The sequence below is a fragment of the Cibotium barometz genome, chromosome 31 (genome assembly GCF_041138505.1).
Source record: "Cibotium barometz isolate CiBa-2024 chromosome 31, ASM4113850v1, whole genome shotgun sequence".
NCBI classification, from domain to species: domain Eukaryota; kingdom Viridiplantae; phylum Streptophyta; class Polypodiopsida; order Cyatheales; family Cibotiaceae; genus Cibotium; species Cibotium barometz.
This window is the reverse complement of record NC_141076.1, coordinates 38,125,815-38,133,026: the sequence shown is the minus strand read 5'-3', so window position 1 is coordinate 38,133,026 and position 7,212 is coordinate 38,125,815. Positions and strand designations below refer to the sequence as shown.

The following is a 7,212-nucleotide window of genomic DNA, read 5'->3' as shown; positions in this document are numbered from 1 at the left end:
ATTAGCATGTTGTTAAAGCTGTCTTTATGTTACACTGACAATTTGAAGGAAACCTTGGTCGTTGGCCTTGAATGTACAGGTCTCCAAAGGTATACAATTTAAAGGAAACCTTGGTCGTTGGCCTTGAATGTACAGGTCTCCACTCCTTTCTTCTTAGTATGCTTGAAGCCTTGTAGCTGCCCCTTCCAATGATGTAGCATATTCCCTAGTTGACGCACTCGATGTGGTCCCTTAGAGCTTGGCTGTATGTAGACTCAAGCCCCAACCCTGAATCTTGTTGGAGCCCAAACTCCATTCTCATCTCTTGTGTTATGCAACACAAGCTCTTCCACCTTCTCCCTAGGTCTTCTCACATTACTGGAAGAGGCCATGGTGGTAAGAAAAGAGAAGAAGGAAAAAGAAAAGCTTGTTTTACAACAAAGGAGTGGAGAGGAGAGAAAGTTCAGGGTTTTCAGTGCAGCAATGGAAAGCTTAAAAGAGGGTTAGAGTTTGAGAATAGGCTTCCTGAACCTAGAGTAAACTAAAGAGAGATAGAGTTTTTGCAGCAATGAAGAGGGAGGGAGCTTGAGAGAGACAGAGAGAGGGAGCTTGAGAGGGAGGGAGCTTGAGAAGGAGGGAGAGCTTGAGAGGGATGGAGTTTCTGCAGCAATGGAGAGCTTAGAAAAGGAAGAAAGAGGGAGAGGGAGCTTGAGACTGAGGGAACTTGACAAGGAGGGAGAGCTTGAGAGGTATGGAGTTTCTACAGCAATGGAGAGCTTAGAAGAGGAAGAAAGAGGTTCAAAATGAGCTTTCCAAACCTAGAGTGTGTTGGGGGGAAGTTTGAGAGGAAAAACACACTTTTGGGAAAAAATTTAAAATTTTCAATTTTTAAGGTTTTTAATCTGCACGATTCTAGGTGGGGGGACCTCTAAGTTTGGGCCCAAGAGAAAGGTGGACAAGAGTAGTAATTAGGTCCCATTAGCAAACCAAAGCCTAGGCCCCCTAGGATCAAAGAAGTCAAAAATGTGCACCCAACCCTCTTCCTATTGGGACGTCCATTCCTAATCAAAAGTTAATCCAAGAGGCCCTCTTTGGATCCAAAAAATTCCTAATGTGGGCCACCAACAAGGGAAAACTGCTTCCTGAGCTAAAAAGGAGATGATTTATAGAGCTGATATATACTTGCCTCAGGCGCACTACTTTCAAAGTCTTGCTCAGCGATGGAAATGCACGAGCTCCATTGGAGCCTGGGCCCGACGTACGGTGGCAATATGGTATGCAATGCCATCTCTACGGGTCAATGTTTTTCTTTGGAGGCTCCTATATCTCAACCTCCCTACAAGAGACAGACTCACTAGCTGGGTCCCAATCTCACCGATGTGCCCTTTCTGTCACTCTCATATAGGGAGAACCCATTCCACATTTTTTAGGCATGCCTAATAGCTCACACTCTATGGAGAGAAGCAAGGATGCTGCTAGATAGCAGGGGCACACAACATCAGTTTACCTGGAAGCATGCGCTACTGGGGGATGTCACAATGCTTAATCCGACATTAGCCAGTATTTGGCCTTGGATCAAATACACAGTCCTACGGCAGATCTGGCTAGCCCGAAATCAAATTGTTTTTTGAGATGGTGCCCTCATATGCATCACCCCGAATGGAAGGAAGAGGTGTTTGTAGCTAAATTAAAAATTCTCATTGGCCCCTGTAAATCGGAGCTTCTTGACTTTGCCAATTTATCAACACTTTGCCTGTTGATCACAAGTGACATTTCACCTTTTTTTTTATAACAAAATGATATTAATAATAAAATTATCCTTTCTTAAAAAAAGGCACTCTTAAAGGAGGGTTTTTTCAAAGGCTCCCCTATTGATTCGCCTTTTAGTTAAGGTTTTCCTGTAGTAGTGGGATAGAAAAACCAAAGGGCCAGGCAAGACTTGGGATCATTGATCCTGTACTACACTCCAATGCCATGTGTGCCAAATTTTTTGTGACTCTAGCTTCCAATAAACAAGAGTGGCCATTATGATCAGGGACATGATCAATAGGACAAAGGTTAGCTCTGTAGGGGGAATTTGGAAAGATGTATCTATTGAGAGTATACTCCTTGCCCTAGACTGGTTCTGCTATAAAATCGATGGGTTCTTTGGAAACCTTCTTCAGAAATGCAAGACTACAGTTGACTCCTTAAGCTAGGGGGAGATATTGAGGTATTGTACTAACTCACCCCCCCATTGGTACCCCTAGCTCACCAAGGTGGGTCTAACCCTGTCTAATGTTGAAGAAATCAAGTGGCTAGAAGGATTAAACAAAGGTATAGACACCTATGCGACTGTGCACACTTCAAATGAAAGGACCTTAGATGTGTGAAGAGGAGTTTAGGCTCAATAATAGGGAGCTAAACCTAGTAAGAAACCTGCTTCTTCTACTAGAAAGCATATCCACTCCTACTTGCCTCTCTTACATGACTTGTGGAAACCCTGAAAACGGCCCCTTGAAACATCCTTTCAAATACCTTTAACAAAACAAGTTTATGAGTTTGTCATATATAAAAAGGATTGGTACTATTTTCTCAAGGATTGTGAATCTTCTAGCTACAAGAACAAGGTCTCCTTTATACATTTTGTTCTGCTGACAAACAGAAACCAGGAACACAGTTTTGAGCTAGTCTTTCTATCAATGGGCATTCCCAAAAAAGGTGATGGAGGTTTTCTTCTACAACTTTACAGCCAAAACAGATTCCTCTTGCTATGCCTCTCTACCAGACCTTGTCTCTTGTGGGCAAGGCCCCCCACATTAACTTCTAGCAAAAGGTCCTCATTAAGTTGGGTAATTTAGTGTTCCAAGGGTTGCTTAGGGCCAAGGCCCATTTCCCTTCTAGGACCTAGTGACACTTGCTTATTTATAGGTGCTTAGGTTCTGTTTTTGTAAACATGTTTGGGCCTCTAGAAACAACAGGGTTTTTGAAAAAAACTATAAAGATATTGAGGTTTCAGATGTTACTTGTGATTACCTATCTACAATGAGGTCCTTGTCTAAGAATACTCTCATAGAAAAGGACAAGTGGCAGGATTTTTCTTTCATTGATTGTTAAGAGCTAAGGTTTTCAAGAAGCTCAACAGTGTGAGCTCACTTAATCCATGTGATTAATACTTACTGTTTGATGCAAAAATTGTTACAAGATTTGCAGTATTTCTTTTTGATTTTATTGATCCCTTCAACCATGCTGCATTGGTGGGACCACCACATGGGAAGGATACATGTCATTGATAAGGATTTGCATATGGAATGGCGGGACATGCTGGGCCTAGGACGAGAGATGGTATGGATCATTGCCAAACTTTTGGATGTTTATGGAGCCATTGAGCTCCCCTCCCGCCTTAAAGATTAGCTCATTTATTGCTTCTTGCTGCCTGCATCTTTTTGTATATGTGAGAACTTGTAATTTTGGCCCCGATGGCTTCTTCCTTGTAAAGATTCCTCCTTGTATACCTGAAGCTTCACATGTTACCCTTTTGCCCCTTCCCCTCATGTATGCTATGGGGAAGCTTATACAAGTGTATATTTTCTCATTTTTCTATTCATAAAGAAAACTCACCTTGTGAGTTATGGCAAAAAAAGAAGAAGAAGAGATGTGACAATAGGCTACTTCAAAAGCAAAAGAAATACATTCATATGACCACTAATAAACTCATACCTGATTGTGTGAAATTTCTATGACAAAATTCAGGAAAAAACATATATATATATATAGTGAGAGAGAGAGAGAGAGAGAGAGAGAGATGACCTCCAATCACTTCAATCCCATCGAATATCTGTCCTCGCTGCTTGTATCTGATGGGTAAAAGCGTCCACAAAGCGCGCAACTCGACTTTGTCCAGCGAACGCTCTTCAACTACGATGGCGTGACATGTATTACACGCATGCAGGCCTTCGGAACCCAGGAGGGTGAAGTGGGCCAGGGCGTGAGCATGCAGCTTGTTCATGTCCTGAGCGTATTCAAGGAGCACAGCAACAGAGTCAGGGTCTCCGCCAAAGTAGTAGTCGGGGTCAAGGAGTGCAGCCAGATTGAGGGGGTCAAAACTGCCCAAACCCCAGACCACATCTGCACTGCAGAAGTCGGAGGGAAGGAGTGCCGACTTTGGCGTGCATGAACGTCCAGGCAGCTCCAACCCGGCTGCCAGAAGCTTGTGACAATGCCAACATTGCCTGGCTGGCTGGTACGGGGAATTCATCCACTGCTGCCTAATGACGATCATGTTGGAGTCGCTCAACGAAACATTTTGTAACACTCTGTAAACCCAGTCATTCATGTGTGGCAGTTCAATCCCCGCCCTCGTCTTGAAGCGCAGGGCGTCCAATGTCCTCAACGGCAAATGCCCAAGAAAGTATCCAGCAAAGCACTTTTCATAATCCCCTCCTGGGGACGCACTAACAGCTAGTGGTGTGACATGCACAGGGGCTGTGAATGTTGGTGGCCTTGTGACTAACCGATGCACCGTGTGATTTGGGTGCATCGCTAGTGTGACCAGGAGTGTATTGGGCTCCCAGCCCACATCCTCATTTTCAGCTAAGACTCCTTTCTGCTTCAAATCTTCAGTCACTTCACCCAACAACTGCCCGCTCTCAGTTTGACCTTCCCATACCGCAAACGCATCTAAAAACACTCGGGGTGATGATAGCAGGATGGCAGCCACCAACTTATCGTCCCAGGCATAACATGGTGCCTGTGCCGCTTTTGTGTGCACAAGTGTCATGAGTGCCCGGCGACGGGCTACTACAAAGTCATTGGTTGTAATGGACCGCGTCTTACCTCGTGCCGCTATTTTCCAGTTTCTGCTTATGTTGGCTGCTGCCCAATACCACTGCGCAAGGGCATAAACGCCCTTAGACATGAAAGAGTAATGCCCCTGAATGTTGCACGTGTCGTTTGCGTTGAAACGGGCCAATGTTGGCACGTCAATCCCCTCCCAAGCATCCTCCTTTGATACTTCACCTGCAGCTGGCTTCAGCACTTCGCCCTCAGGATAAAAAAGGTCCCATGACCGAAGTCGCATCTGTTGACCCAAGCCATCAGCACCAAGTGCATGCTCCACGCGGGGCCAAGTGCGTAGTGCGGCTATGGGCAGCACACAATCTTGCTGTAATGCCCACTGCAGTACATACGTTGCACAGCACTCTGCACAGAGTTTGGCATGCTCCAAAAAATCTTCAAAAACTCTGTCAGCTTCTACCGAGCCCCATATTGTAGTTTGACCTGCCGCAACAAATTCCTGCTGTTCTGATATTCTAGGTAGCAGCATAATAACGGGATTAAACAGGAATTGCATGGTTGCAGCCGCCCCCCACCATTTTTTGGCTGTCCTTGTACTGCCTTGAGGCAAGCTTGTCGAACCACACTGCCTTGTCTGTAATAATCTTCCTTTCGGCTAAAGCCGTCAGCACTGCATCTACCTCACTTGTCCAAGTAGCTGGAGGTTTCTTCCCACCCGCACACTGCACATAGGACACCACAGCATACCTTTCCGTATCACATGTCTGCAGTTGCATACCTGGGGTGTATAAAGCATGCCATATTTCATCTAAAGCATCTTTTGTCGGTGCAGACACCGGGCCATATCCAAGTCGCTGCAATTTTCTGTTGTATGCTTCCGCATTCAATCCCACCAGATTTTGGACTTCTCCAGCACTCAGCCAAGAAAAGTTGGGGATGTGGCGACTAACCCAACTACCTTCTGGCCAAAGCCTACCAGATTCAGACTCCACGTAATTGGCCTTGCGGGCAAGAGTCTTTATAATTTCAGTGCAGGTAAACTGGTCATGGAGTCCTTCCCTATCAGTGAAGTATGTGGAGTACACATGATGCAGATGACGGGCCAGTGTAAAGTCATCTGCAGTGGTATCTTTTCTCAAGTGTTGTAGAAATAGCTTTATCCGCGCGACAAGGCCTTCTCCACTTGATGCCCCTGGCATGTCAATCTTGGCCTGCTCCAGAGCGGATTTCAACTCTTCATGGATGCCATGAAGCATCGAGTCTCCTCCATCAGCGCGCAGATATTCATCCATCTAGGCGCTGATGAACAAAGCAGAAAACTGCACTATCTGGTCACACCTCTTTTGATTGCGCAACCCTCACCTCGATTTTAGTTTGCTTCTGAGCGTGCTAGAGATAAGCTGTGACAAGCAAAATCTGCTGGAAAGAACGAAAACCCAAGCCCAAGATACCTAGATATTTTTCATGCTGATGAGAAACGGTGTGCAGGAAAGGTGTGCCCTCACAAGAGAAACAGTGTCCGGGAAAGGTCTGCCCTCAGCTTGCAAGGTATCAAGACAGAGTCCATATCAACTTTGCAATGAAAAGACTACTTCAAAGTTTACTTTCATTTCTTTTTTAAAAAAATATTAGTTGGGAACCCCTACAAAGCACGTCTTAGCAAGTCTTTTGATGCTTCCAGAATCAAATTCTACCCAAACTTGCTCAAACCTGCTCCTCCCTTTCCGGAACCTCCAAATCATTGCCACGTGACAGCTTTGTGAAACTTTTCCACAAGATAATATAGAGATAGAGATATAGAGAAGAGAAGAGAAACTTTTACTAATAATCTTATTTCTCTCTTTACCCTCCCTTTCTGCACATCTATTTCTCTTCTCTTTTTGGCTCTCTATCTCTCTACATTTTTTTTAAGTCATTATTTAGGAGAAAGAGAACTCACAATACAAGAGATTCCGTGCTATAATCAAGCGTGCATCGGAAAATGAAATTCTGACTCATTTTTTGATGCACCGGATTTTAATTTTTTATTTATATTTTATGCAATGCATGTGTCATTTTGTAATGCCAAAGTCCACTTTCATAACATTAGCATTAAAGGTGACAATATATGCTCTTACAACTGTGTAAAATAACTAATGTACTATATAATAAATAAAAGGAAAATTCAATGGCAATATTGTTTTCTTTTGGTACAATCAAATAACTCGCATGATGATAGATATTCAATCAAAATTGCTTACACTAGTGGCATGACCCGTCTCCAACACGCAAGAGTAAAAAAAGGCCTTATATTTGAGGGCCACTTTGGGTCTCATAGTCATCAACTTGACAACCCTACATATATATATCCACACCATGCTTGCCACAATATTAGAGCATACATATTTATCTAACATTCCAACGTGGTAACAACCAAGCATACATGAGCAAACCATTTAAACAATCTTTCAGCGACTA

The 7,212-nt window shown here is 43.9% G+C and overlaps 1 pseudogene; it reads right to left on the bottom strand.

The window, feature by feature from the left end:
* Positions 1-1,193: 1,193 nt before the first annotated feature.
* Positions 1,194-6,110, bottom strand: LOC147620836 (uncharacterized; annotated as a pseudogene).
* Between the last annotated feature and the right edge of the window lie 1,102 nt (positions 6,111-7,212).